Below are 14,674 nucleotides of genomic sequence, written 5' to 3' on the forward strand. Positions count from 1 at the left end.
TGATACGAGTACCAGCTTCTTCAGATTCTGCCCTCGCTATTTTAAAATCCATGAATGTAACTGGGAGTAAAGTTGCGTGCTGACAGGCTCAATAGAAGGAAAAGTTCAATTTAGTTGCCCATGTTCTCAAGTGAAAAATAAAAGAAGCACTGGGCATTCGTAAGAACTGCCACTTTCCAAGCAGAAAACAGCAAGATTTATTTATAGTTTCTCTATGTGCTTTAATCCTAAGTAGCAAGATGTGTAACATTATCAAGTTACCAAATCAACTTTATCATCTTTGAATGAGTCTCCATGCATAAAAACAATTTATTTTTCCTCTTCTCATTTGAATGAAATTGTTCGGAATAATGCTGAGAATAAGGTACTGTGCCTACTTGAGTCCAGAGGTAAAGCAGACCACTTGGGTATCGAACTTCCATGACCCCTCCAAATATGCCATCTAGTTTGAAACAATGGAACCTTAATTGCTAAAGTTTATACTTCCAAGGGGGCTTGGTTGGATGGACACTGAGAGATTGTTTTCCCAGCTCAGGAATCTACAACAGCCTCAAGCTCGGACAGAGGAGAAACATCGTCACTGAAGGGTCATGCAGCTTTGCAATTCTCTACCCCAAAGATTGTGGATGCTCTGTCATGGAATATGTTTAAAGCTGGGATAGACGGATTGCTCGTCTCTGAGACACGGACAGGAGAGAAATAATGGGCACCGGTGCTTCTTTTGTTTCTGGCCCCCCTCATTCCACCCTCACCCCCTTTAAGCCTCCTCCTTGCATCCTTCAGAATTGGAAAGCAAATTCATAGTGGGGTCAAACGTTTCGCAAAAACATCTTGGGCGGGATTCCCTGTTCCGCCACACATTTCTGGTGCGACGCGCCCCCGGAATTGTCCGTCTCGCCAGCCGGCCAATGGGGTTTCCTATTGTGGGCAGCGCCACGCCATCGGGAAACCCCGGGCTGCCACGCGACGGAGAATCCCGACAGCAGAGAATCCGACGCCTTGGCTTTTGTACTCTGTGCCTACATTTATGAAGCCCATTCGAAGTTCAGGTTTCAGTATGATACACTTTACACCAGCTTTATTTCTTTGAACCTGACCCTGTGCGATATCCAGACGGAAATATCCAAATAGCTTGAACCTCACAAGCACTACAAACAACAATCCCATGTATAAATGAGAATATTTTGAACAATCAGTGACTTATTCCATTGGCACATGGCTCCTGGTTTCACTTCCAAGTTAAAAAGTGGCAAAACCTTGCAGTAAAATTAGCACCAACCAATTCATCTGCAATGACCTGCTGTTTCTACGCACTAAACAGGGCTTTGTTAACAGAAAAATTACACTTTACATGAAGTGAAAAATATTTTCTCATTTTGAATTGATACTAACCACATTTACAAATGCACTGCATGGAGTTTAGAATTGGAAAGCAAAGTGTTGCAGGTGCTTGAAATCTGAAATATAAATGGAAAATGCTGGAAATACGTGGCAGGCCGGGCAGCATATCTGGAGAGAGAAACTAAGTCAGCGCTTCAGGTCCATGGTTTGCACCAGTTCTGATGAAACGTCACTGACCTCTGTTTCTCTCTTCACAGATGCTATCATAGATGAGCATATCCCACACTGAGGCCATTTTCCAGCCCTCTATAAGGCAATCAGACTTTTTTTTATTTGTTCAAGGGATATGTGTGGTAGTCACCACTGGCGTATATATTGTATATAGAGGATGTCGATGTAGGTGCTTTATGGTACGGGGGTAGTTCCCTGCCTGCTGGCTCCGCCCAGTAGGCAGAGTATAAATATGTGTGCTCCCTGTACAGCAGCCATTTTGCCAGCTGCTGTCGGAGGCCATACATCTTAGTGTAATAAAGCCTCGATTGCATCCAACTCTCGTCTTTGTGTAATTGATCGTGCATCAATATGTGCATCCCTGGCTGGGCCAGCATTTGTCACCTATCCCTAATTGCCCTGAATGCCAATTCAGAGGGCATTTAAGAGTCAAACAAATTACTGAGGGTCTGGAGTTGCATGTAGGCCTGAGGATAGCAGATTTTCTTCCCTAAAGGGCTTTTACAACAATTGACAATGGTTTCATACATACATAGATACATAGAACATAGTGCAGAGGGAGGCCATTCATCTTTGAATTGTGGGGGTGAGACCCACACAGACACAGGGAGAATGTGCAAACTCCACACGGTCAGTGACCCGGGTCCGGTTTCGAACCTGGGTCCTCGGCGCCGTGAGGCAGCAGCTCTAACCACTGTGCCACTGTGCCGCCCCTAAGCTAAACTCTAAGCTCACTCAGCTACGGAATCTATCAGAGAGAAACTGGTGCTGCTCTGTGAGGCCTTTTGTCCCACCCTTGGGTGGAGAAAAGCAAAACACGTAACGAACGTTCACTCGTTTTGCCCGCATGAAGAGCTCACCACAGGCAGCGCAAAATTCCTGCAAATTGGACTTTTAATGGCCTTAATTAACCCTTCCATTGTTGGTGGGCCTGCATCTGCTTTGCGCACATGCCCGCCAAACTCGAAATCGCGCGTGTGGAAATAACATTGAGATCTTAAGCACTCCCGGGTCGGGCGCACACTCGGCCGAATAGTGTAAATCTCTGGCCATGGATCTTTTTATTTAAGTGGAGGTTTTTGTAACAATTACCCTGTATTTAAGTGTGTTGGCAAAATAAAGAACCTGGGTATTTTTAGGCACACAACAATAAGCTAATCCGTGAGAGCCGGGCGGATCTCAAATTTGAATGGAATCGAGAACACATCCGGGAGAAAGTTGGCATCGCTCAAAATCTTTGCACTAACCTACGACGGCACAATTTTAAAAAAATTATGCAAAAACTGCAGGTCAATCTGGACCTGTGGAGAGAAACAGGTAACGTTTCAGGTCAGGATGTTGGGTGGGATTCTCCCTTCTGGGGACTAAGTCCCCACTCCCGCCGGAAAACGGGCGAGAATCACTCCGGTCTTTTTCCTCAAAGGTCCAGGGTGATTCTCCGTTTTCCAGGGGGCTAGCAGAGCCCCGGCGTGCGTCCCACAGCTCTGGCTGTCAGTGGGGCTCTGCTAGCCAGACTGCACGGCCGCGCACGGCAGTCCAACTCGGCGCGGGCGCCGCTGACATGACGGAGCCACAAAGCGGGCTCGCGTGGAGGAAGGTAGGTGCCTCCCAGATTGCGATGGCCCGTCAATCGGTGGCTCCCGATTGCGGGCCTGGCCACTGCGGAGGGTCCCCCCCCCGGAGTCAGATACTCCCCCGCCCCCCCATCTGGACCGCCACCGCGGCCGCAGGTCCCAGCTCCCGTCGGATGGTACCACATGTAAACCACGTCGGCAGGAGTTCGGCCAGTCGACCACAGAGAATCGCCATGGGGGCCTGTTTCAACGGCCCCTGACCGGCGGCGCATCGACGACGCACGTGGAACTGGCGGGTCCGTGGAGAATCGCGGATTTCTTGCATGAACAGCTATTCTCTGCCCCCGCGCTGGGCGCGATTCCGGCGCGGGGGGTCAGAGAATCCTGCCCGTTGTTACAACTGAAGAAAAGTAGCACGGTAAGAGTTTTTAAAGCCAGTGGAAGGGGATGAGGGTAGGAATAACAATGGGGAAGGTCTGTGATAGGGTGCAGGGCAGGGTAGATTAAATAACAACTGGTTTCATGATGCAATGCCAAAGAGTGTGGGAATGAGTATAATAAAGAAACAAAGATTGTTTCCAGGTGAGGTGCCCACTATCCCCATTCCACTGCCTTATAAACTCTTACATTTCAGAGAATCATAGAATCCCTACAGTGCAGATGGTGGCCATTTGGCCCATTAAGTCTGCCCCGACCCTAGGAAAGAGCGCCCTACTTATTTTAAAAAAACAATTTAGAGTACCCAATTCATTTTTTCCAATTCAGGGGCAACTCAGCGTGGCCAATCCACCTATCCTGCACATCTTTGGGTTGTGGGGGAGAAACGCACGCAGACAAGGGGAGAATGTGCAAACTCTACACAGACAGTGACCCAGAGCCGGGATCGAACCTGAGACCTTGGCACCGTGAGACAGAAATGCTAACCACTGTGCCACCGTGCTGCCCCGAGAGAGCCGTACTTCATCTCATAGCTCCACCCTGTCCCCTATCTTTCTGTCTTTCAGTTCTGCTGAAAGGTCATCTTGACATGAAATGGGTGTTTCTCCACAGATGCTGCCTGACCAGCTGAGTATTTCCAGCATTTGTTTTGTTTTCACTACTCTCTAACACCTACTTCTGCTTGTTACGTTGATGTTAAAACTGTTTGTCTGTGACACTACTCATGAGCCATCCAGGAGGTGGCTACTGATGTCTGCTGTTGTTCTGCGGAAGTGGTCAACCCACTGCTGCAATACAACATGCTTACTCAATCAATGCAACCAACGCCAACAAAATAATCAGGGGCTCACCCTGTAATGGGTGACTCAACTCCTGAATCCTCAATGTTGTACACACGACAGATGTGATGGCGTATTCTCTGCACTCCTGGATGGATCCAGCGGCAACATGGGAAAACTGAGCAGCATCCGGGACAAAACAATTTGCCTGATTCGGCAAATGGTCCTATCATCCACTCCCTCCGCCGCAAACATACACATAATGCATTTATCGGATGCAAAATCTCATCAACAGCACCTCACCTATCGTCAGCCTCAATCTCAAAGAAGTGCACAAAGTCATCCACCATACTCATCTCAGTGAAACTCAGTTTAATATTGGTGGCGAAGGAGCTTTTGGAAGAAAGAATTCGAAACAAACTTAATAGTCGCTTGGACAAATGTGGGTTACTTAAGGAAGGCCTGTATGGATAGTTCAGAGAAAATCGTGGTGAACTAACTTGCCCAGAGATTTTTTTGAAGACACAACAGAGTTGACCAGGGTAATGCTGCTGGTGTACGGGGGCTTCCTAAAGTGCAGCACAACAGCCTTGTGAGCACATGGACTGAAAGGGACAGTAACAACATGGATATGAAACTGGCGGGGTGAAAGCAAACAAAGACGAGTGGTGAACAGTTGTTTCTTTGGACTGGGGTAAAGTTTGTAGATGAGTTCCCCAGCAGGGATCGGTGTAAGGAACCCTCCTCTTCCTGACATATATTAATGGCCTAGGCCCTAGTGCACAGGGCATAATTTCAAAATTCAAAGATGGTATGAAACTTCTCAATATTGTGAACCATGAGGAGGATGGTGTAGAACTTCAAAATAACAGACAGGTTGGTGGAATGGACAGACAAAAGGCAGATGAAATTGAATACAGAGAAGTGTGAAGTGATTCAGTGATTCAGTTTGGTAGGGAGGATGCAGAGATATGCAACCTGGTTTAGCACAGCGGGCTAAATAGCTGAACAAGGCCAGCAGCACGGGTTCAATTCCCGTACCGGCCTCCCCGAACAGGTGCCGGAATGTGGCGACTAGGGGCTTTTCACAGTAACTTAATTGAAGCCTACTTGTGACAATAAGCGATTATTATTATATGGGTGGCACGATAGCACAGTGGTTAACATTGTTGCCTCAAAATGCCAGGGTCCCGGGTTCGATTCCCACTTGGGTCACTGTCTATGGGGAGTCTGCATGTTCTCCCCGTGTCTGCGTGGATTTCCTCCGGGTCCTTCGGTTTATTCCCACAAGTCCTGAAAGACGTGCTTGTTAGGTGAACTGGACATTCTTAATTCTCCCTCCGTGTACGCCGGAATGTGGCGTTCAGTCCTGGGCACGACATGTGAGGAAGGATGTGAAACCATCAGAAAGAGTGCAGAAAGGGTTCACGAGAGTGCTTCTTGGAATGAGGAACTTCAGTTCTGTACATAGAGTGGAGAAGTTGGGACTGTTCCCCTTGGGAAGAGAAGGCGGAGAGGAAATTTGACTTCAAAATCATGAGAGGCCTGCACAGAAACTACCCCCATTTGTGAAAGGATCGAGAACCAGAGTACACAGAATTTAAGTAATTAGCAAATGAGGAAAAACTTCATCACACAGTCAGCATTTAGGGTCAGGAATGCACTGCCCAACAGTGTGGTGGAGATAGGATCAATTTAGGTTTTCAAATGAGAATTACCCAAAAACAAAATAAAAACTTGCAAGATAACAGGGAAATTAGAGGGAAGTGACACTCATTGAATTGCTTCTTCAATGTCAGTACAGCTATGACAGGCTGAATGGCCTCCTTATGTCCTGTAACCATTCTATGATTCTAATAAATTACATTCAATGGACGCAATCCAGCGGCCACGCTGCACCTGAAAAGCAGCTTTGTTGATAAAAGCCGGACGCCCCGCTCCGGAAATCTACCCGGGTTGCCATGCTTCGCGAGATCTAACGCGATCTTGCGAGATGTTGCGATGTAAATCCGGCACATTGTGGACGGCATCACGTTTTAGCAAATCTGCATATCAGAGCAGCTAGTCTCACTCTAATATGCAGTTCCCTGAGGTAACCAAGGCATTGGGATCTATTTCCTTTGCCTTGGAGACCTCGGACGAGCGCCGTTCAGCACTGGACCCCACAAATGGAGACCAGATGGAATGGTATTTGTGGGGGTCTCCCAGGTGACCGGAGGCAGGGTGGTACCCTGGCACTGCTGCTGCCACCTAGGCACCCTGGGTGGGTCTTCCTGGCAAAGTGCCTAGTTGGCACTGCTAGTTGGCAGGGGTACTGCCAAGGTGCCAGGTTGGCATTTTCTGTACACCTGTGATTGGGCTGGTGGTGCCCTGCATGGTGCAGGAGAGGAGGCGGGAACCCTCCCACAGTGTGGTGGGGCTCAGTGGTCGCGTCAGGGGCCTCGAAGACCGGGAAGCCATTTAAAAATAGACCTCTTGCTATACTGAGGAGTTCCGACGAGCAGAGCTCCTCGGTGTAGAAAACAAGATTATGTGCGACCTCAGTCGGTGCGTTCTCCGTTGAGGCCTCTTATTTAATGCGAGTAGACCCTTGTGTTTCTCAGCGCTTCGAGTGCTGGGAAACACATGGCTAAACGCAATTGCTGTGGGACTTTGTTCCCATTGAGTTGAATCACGCCCATGTTATTTACTGACCAGATTACAAACTTTTCTTGCTATTCAAATACATGTGGCCTTCCACCCCCAGAACTACCTTGGTTATTTCCATCCAAGCCCATAGAGCCTTGTGTCAGTTAATATTCACACACACCTCCAAATTATCCTCCAAAGCAAAGTTCCACAGAATCTGCACTACCCTGCATGCATCAATTATTGATACCATTGAAGGCAGCACAGTAGCACAAGTGGATAGCACTGTGGCTTCACAGCGCCAAGGTCCCAGGTTCGATTCCCCGCTGGGGCACTGTCTGTGAGGAGTCTGCATGTTCTCCCCATGTCTGCGTGTGTTTCCTCCGGGTGCTCCGGTTTCCTCCCACAGTCCAAAGATGTGCAGGTTAGGTGGATTGGCCATGCTAAATTGCCCTTAGTGTCCAAAAAAGGTTAGGAGGGGTAATTGGGTTACGGGGATAGGGTGGAAGTGAGGGCTTAATGTGGGTTGGTGCAGACTCGATGGACCGAATGGCCTCCTTCTGCACTCTATGTTCTATGTTCATGGGGTAGAAGATGCATATTGTTCCAAGAATAAAAACACGAACAGCTAGGTAATTTATGCCTCTTCTTCCCATGTACCCCAAATGCTTAAAGAACTTAAAGAGAGTAACACAAAATTAGGAACAGAGTCGGAAAAGGCTCTTGTATGAAAGCCATTCGCACATCTGTCACAATCGATCTGCCAAAGGCAATGCGTGTGCACTGCAGCTAAATCTGGTGAGTAATGGTTGAAAAATGTGCATTAATTGCTTCATGAAGAAGCATTGTTATTCAATATAAAACAATGGAGTGACGTCCAGAAAGCTTTCATAGAATGATCTGATCCTGCAAATGGCAGCTTCTCAAAAATCCATCCAACCACTATTTAATAACTCTTGCAACTTCCTGTATTCTGTGCGAGGTAACATAAAAACTCGGCCAGCGGCTACAGAATGAAAACAATTACCTAATTGTGATTTCACGAGCAGGAAAGAAAACACAATGGAATCTAGTTGCTCATGGTTTTTCGAAGAATCAAGAGGTTTTATCTGAGGAAGCTCCTGTCAGTTGGGAGTTCAATGTTGCGGAAACAATGGTGATATCCTTTAAGGGATGGAACATACCCATAAGACCATAAGACATAGGAGCAGAATTAGGCCACTCGGCCCATCGAGTCTGCTCCGCCATTCAATCATGGCGGATATTTTCTCATCCCCATTCTCCTGCCTTCTCCCCATAACCCCTGATCCCCTTATTAATCAAGAACCGATCTAACTCTGTCTTAAAGACACTCAATGATTTGGCCTCCACAGCCTTCTGCGGTAAAGAGTTCCACAGATTCACCAGCCCTGGCTGAAAATTCCTCCTCATCTCAGTTTTAAAGGATCATCCCTTTAGTCGGAGATTGTGTCCTCTGGTTCTAGTTTTTCCTGCAAGTGGAAACATCCTCTCCGCATCCACTCTATCCAGGCCTCGCAGTATCCTTTAAGTTTCAATAAGATCCCCCCCGTCCTTCTAAACTCCAACGAGACCCAGAGTCCTCAACCGTTCCTCATACGACAAGTTCTTCATTCCAGGGATGATTATCGTGAACCTCCTCTGGACCTTTTCCAAGGCCAGCACATCCTTCCTTAGGTACAGGGCCCAAAACTGCTCACAATACTCCAAATGGGGTCTGACCAGAGCCGTATACCGCCTTAGAAGTACATCCCTGGTCTTGTATTCCCTCTTGACATGAATGCTAACATTGCACTTGCCTTCTTAACTGCCGACTGAATCTGCACATTAACCTTAAGAGAATTGTGAACAAGGACTCCCAAGTCCCTTTGTGCTTCTGATTTCCTAAGCATTTCCCCATTTAGAAAATAGTCTATACCTAAATTCCTCCTTCCAAAGTGCAGAACCTCAAACTTTTCCACATTGTATTTCATTTGCTACTTCATTGCCCACTCTCCTAGCCTGTCCAAATCCTTCTGCAGCCCCCTTGCTTCCTCAATACTACCTTTCCCTCTACAATCTTTGTATCATCTGCAAACTTAGCAACAGTGCCTTCAGTTCCTTCTTCCAGATCGTTAATGTATATTGTGAAAAGTTGTGGTCCCAGCACAGACCCCTGAGGCACATCACTAGTCACCGGCTACCATCCTGAAAAAGACCCTTTTATTCCCACTCTCTGCCTTCTCCTAGTCACAGTAAGAAGTCTTACAACACCAGGTTAAAGTCCAACAAGTTTGTTTCAAACACTAGCTTTCGGAGCACTGCTCCTTCCTCAGGTGAATGGACTTTAACCTGGTGTTGTAAGACTTCTTACTGTGCTCACCCCAGTCCAACGCCGGCATCTCCACATCATTCTACCAATCAGCCAATCCTCTATCCATGCCAGGATCTTACCCTTAACACCATGGGCTTTATTTAACAGTCTCCCATGCACCTTGTCAAAGGCCTTCTGGAAATCTAAATAAATCACGTCCACTGGTTCTCCTTTGTCTAAATTTCTTGTTACCTCCTCAAAGAACTTTACCCAGCCCTTGCTTCACACAGAAAGTAGCACTGGGAAGTACCGATAATGTCACAGTGTTGATTATACCTTGACACCAGAAGTCCCTTGTCAAAAATCATTGCCTGGATAACTACGCAATGCCATTCATTCCTTAATTGCAGCTGAGTACAAATCATCATAAAATGTCTTTATCGCTTCACTGCTGATGAGATATCAGTGTTGTTCAACAACCTCCCAAAATGTCTTACAAGAAACACAATGCAGCTCTTTCAAAGAGGTGAGCTTCCTGAACTTTGGCCGGGATTCTCCCCTACCCGGTTGGGCGGGGGGTCCCGGCGGGATGGAGTGGCATGAACTACTCAGGTGTCGGGCCACCCCAAAGATGCGGATTTCTCCGCACCTTCAGGGGCCACGCCTGACCTTGAGGGGCCAGGCCTGCACCAGAGTGGTTGGCGCCCCGCCGGCCTGCGGGAAAGACCTTTGGCGTCACGCCAGCCAGGGCCAAAGGGACTTCGCCGGCCGGTGGAAGTCCGCGCATGTGCTGGAGCATCAGCGGCTGCTGACATCATCCCCACGCATGCGCAGGGGAGGGTCACTTCAGCGTCCGCCATCGTGAAGATTATGGCGAATGCGGAAGGAAAAGAGTGCCCCCACGGCACAGACCCGCCCGCCGATTGGTGGGCCCCGATCGCGGGCCAGGCCACCGTGGGGACACCCTCCGGGGCCAGATCGCCCCGCGCCCATCCCCCTCCCCCACCCCCAGGACCCCGGAGCCCGCCCGCACCGCCTGGTCCCGCCAGTAAGGTAGGTGGTTTGATTGCCACCTCTGGGACCGGCACGACAGCAGTGGGACTTCGCCCATCCACTTTTGGTTGTGTGAAGTGCTCACTTAACTACAATTGCCAATTCCCTATCAGCAATAGCCTTCAGCCGCACAGCCATGGCCTCCGTGTGACTTATGTGGCTGGCGTTGCCCCAGAAATCGGAGCACACAATCCAGGGGGTGGCATGGCGTATCCAGGGGCACTAAGACACCCACCTCTTCATCACCCCCCCCCCCCAACTAAGGTCATGGGCAACCCCCTCCCCACCCCATGGCGGCCCACCCCGACCGAGGCTGGCATCCTGGGGGCTCCCCCCAGCCTCTCCGGGCACCAGATCAGCAACCCCAGTGCCCCGAGCTCATTGCCCGGGAGTGAAGATGGTTACTCACCTCCTCGGATCCCCACAGCACCCCTTCCATCAGCTTCACATTTTTAAAACGGATACTAATCGGCGCCCACGTGACCACTTACTTGGGAGGTTGTTAGATAGGGGGCCACTCCCGTTAGTTGTATGGAGATTGAGTTTAAGTGGTGATTATTGGTTTCTAGCCACACTACGGAGCGGGCCGATTAGATTGCAGAGTAGCGGCCGGTGCGGTTCTCGATTTTGGCCTCTCCCGCGATCTAATGGCCCCGTCACGCTCTCGCTTAAGCGCAATACGGCTATTAAATCGCACCCATGGAGTTTATCAGGTGATCTCACAGCAACATCAGTTGTACTGTATGTATAGCTTCTTATGTAACCTGGAAAATGGTGTTATTAACTTTATGCTTTACAGTAACGCCGATACTGGGGGGTTTAGTATGATGCCAATTTGAGATTCAGCATCAAGCAAAATGTAAGTAATAGTTTATTGCAAAATGCTTCCATTGCAAATTTGGGGCAGAATGTTTGGCCTGCCTTGTGATCTGGTATGTATTTCTGAAATTAGTCTTAAAAAAGTACCAGTCAAAGCGCATTCACTGCTAATATGTTTTGAATTATTGACTAAAGTACAAACAACATGCAGTATAATCTGTGGTTGCCCTCAATGAGATGCTAGGTTTCAATAGATAGATTTTGGTAGAGTGCAATCTTTAACCTGTTCATTTGGGATGTCCTAATTAGTGGCTTAAAGCCATTAATTATGTTGTGTTAAAGACAGACAATTTTCTGACTGCCTGTGTCGCTAACCAAAATACTCATAAATACTACAGGCTGGACAGTGAATTTTGAACACAAAGGCTCAGATCTTCAAAGCAGCTGCAATGATAGTCAGATTGCCACTGCAATCAAAACTTCCCCCATTTGACGCTACTGCACATTTCAACTGGGAACTTCCGAGCCCCGCTTTCACAGAAATGCGCAATGTAGCGTCCCCAGGAGAGCTACATCGGAACGGAGTAGAGTCGAGGCAAGACAGGACACACCTCTTTTTAATGTCCCTTACTATACTCTCTATGCACATATGACTTTGTGGCAAAATTCAACTCTAACTCCATCTACAAGTTTGCTGATGACACAACCACAATGGGTTGGATCTCAAACAACGATAAATCAGAGTACAGGAGGGAGATAGAGAACCTGGTGGCATAGTGCAACGACAATAACCTCTCCCTCAATGTCAACAAAACTAAGGAGCAGGTCATTGACTTTAGGAAGCGAAGTGTCGTACACCCCCTTGTCTGCATCAATGGAGCCGAGGTGGAGAATTTGACATCCTCAAATTCCTAGGTGTACACATCACCAACAATGTGTGCTGGTCCACCCACGTCAATGCTACAACCAAGAAAGCACAACAGCGCCTACACTTCCTCAGGAAAATAAGGAAATTCAGCATGTCCACATTGACTCTCACAAATTTTTACCGATGCACCATAGAAAGCATCCTATTTGGCTGCATTACAGCCTGGTATGACAACTGCTCGGCCAATATAGGGCTGGTTTAGCACAGGGCGAAATAGCTGGCCTTTAAAGCAGACCAAGGCAGGCCAGCAGCACGGTTCAATTCCTGTACCAGCCTCCCCGAACATTCAACAGAATGTGGTGACTAGGGACTTTTCACAGTAACTTCATTTGAAGCCTACTTGTGACAATAAGCGATTTTCATTTCATTTTCATTTTCAAGACCATAAGAAACTACAGAGAGTCGTGAATACAGCCCAGTCCATCACGCAAACCCGTCTCCCATCCATCGACTTCATCCACACCTCCCGCTGCCTTGGGAAAGCGGGCAGCCTATTCAAAGACCCCTCCCACCCGACTTATTTACCCTTCCAACATCTTCCATCGGGCAGGAGATACAAAAGTCTGAGAACACGCACAAACAAATTCAAAAACTGCTTCTTCCCTGCTGTTACCAGACTCCTAAATGGCCATCGTATAGATTGAACTGATCTCTCCACTGTTGTAGCACTACACTCCGTATGCTTCACCTGATGTTGTCGTCCATGTATTTACAGTGTGTATTTATCGCATGTCCTATGTTTTTCATGTATGGAATGATTTGCCTGGACTGTACGCAGAACAATACTTTTCACTGTACCGTGATACACGTGACAATATATCTAAATCTAATGACACTAGCTGCTATTTGGTACTATTAAAGATCCAGTTTGAATGTTAGTGCTTGAATGTCAGTGGGTGGGTGAGTGGATGGATGAATGAGTCCGTGAGGGAGGTGGGTAATTGGTTTGAGGGTTGGTGGGTGAGGTAGGTAGAGTGGCATGTGGGGGAGGCGGTAGGTGGGTGAGGTAGTAATTGGGTAGTTGGGTTCTTGAGGAAGGTAGTTGGGTCGAGTCGAATTGGAGGTAGTCAGGTGGTCAGAAGGTAGTCAGGCCGGTCAGGGGATAGTTGGGTGATCGGAGGATAATCGGTTCGGGGAGGTAGTCAGGTTAGGGGTCAGGGATTTATAGTCAAGTCAAGGGGATTAACAGGTTGGGTCAGATCGGTAGTCAGGTAGGATTGGGAGGAGGATGGGGAGGATGGGGAGGAGTGTAATCCGGTGATCGGGAAGTAGGCCTGTTGCTGAGGGGAGGAGGTGGGGAAGGGGGGGGGATGATTGGGGGTTTCAATTGTGAAGCTACCCAGGTGTTAAACTAGGTTTTAACCTGTCTAACATTTCCTGAGCAAGTACCCAGGTAGGCACCGCAGATCTCTCCCAAGTCGCCGACTTTAGCTCAGAGTCAGAGACATTCGCGGAGGGCCCCGTGGTCACCTGGTATCTGGTCATAGGGTGTCTGTACCCATCAGGAATCCACACTGTCAGTAGGTACGGAAACAAGAGAAACTTCCCCACGTGCAAGGTTCCAGTAAAGCCAGGGGAAGTGGTCGGTAAAAAAATATTAGTGACAAATGGGCTGTTCTTAAATTGAAAAAAGCACTCCATCCAAAAAGGTGCATCCAAGAATATTAAATGAGATCCTGTATGAAATTAGTGAAGTATTATTCTCCAATATTAGTCCAAACATGAAATTTAAAAATAGATTTTTAAAAAATGCTCAAGTACTGAATTTAGCCCTAACTCAAACACCGTGCTAGATTTCTTAATGTAATAGCTCAAAGGGGTTTTTGAAGATAGCACTGCTCAAAATTCTATTTCATCTGTCAGTTAAAAAGTCATATCACCTGTTTTAGCTTGGGTTCGGTTGGAAGCTTTGCTGGTTTCGCCCAGGCATTTAGGTCACAATGTGTGTCTCTGCTGGCAGATTTTCTCAACGGAAGTAGGGATGATTTCGCCACCTGGTTACAGGGTCAACAATCGAAAGTCAAGTGACAGTCAAGATTGCCGAAATTCAAACTATTATCCATACACACACTCTAACCACTGCCAACAATGAGAATATCATTTAGCAGATGGGTGCCGCAAAATAACCTCAATGCTTTTGTAAAGCATTTCCCTCTGACCTAGGTGTTATGCTTGGAGGTAAAGGCTTCTCTTGTCTACTTCTTCAATTGAGCACATATTCTACTTTTCAAAAACATACATTCTTTACATTAGGCCACATCAGTTAACTTATTTATACACGTGTGATTTACTCTGACATCTAAGTAGATTTGGGATATTTCTATTTCCATATATGGACTTTTCTGCTGCTAAATATTCACTAAATATTCAGTGCCATTGCTTGTCCCAGGCCTTCATCCCAGTTGAAGGGGAGAGAATGTTGTAGAGATCAATGTGAGAATTCCTTGGCCTTGTTAGACATGAAGTCAAAAGACTTACTGAGACTCACAATCAATGTGAAGGAATGTCAAATCTAACCTTCTTTGCTACATTTCACTGTTCCCCACCGCTTCTCTGGTTTGTCTACCTAGTC

The 14,674-nt window shown here is 47.5% G+C and overlaps 1 protein-coding gene across 9 annotated transcripts in view; it reads right to left on the reverse strand.

Annotated features, from left to right (window-relative positions):
- slco4a1 (solute carrier organic anion transporter family, member 4A1) overlaps window positions 1–14,674 on the reverse strand; it is a 210,971-nt gene that overhangs the window by 154,513 nt on the left and 41,784 nt on the right. For 3 of the 9 annotated variants that reach the window (XM_038803500.1, XM_038803503.1, XM_038803499.1), the window contains one exon: window positions 13,983–14,096. The exons of the other annotated variants lie outside the window; for them this stretch is intronic. The gene's annotated coding sequence lies outside the window, so the exon portion shown is untranslated. The remainder of the gene's footprint in view (window positions 1–13,982; window positions 14,097–14,674) is intronic. 9 annotated transcript variants of the gene reach the window in all.

This window comes from Scyliorhinus canicula, chromosome 7 (assembly GCF_902713615.1).
Source record: "Scyliorhinus canicula chromosome 7, sScyCan1.1, whole genome shotgun sequence".
Lineage (NCBI taxonomy): Eukaryota > Metazoa > Chordata > Chondrichthyes > Carcharhiniformes > Scyliorhinidae > Scyliorhinus > Scyliorhinus canicula.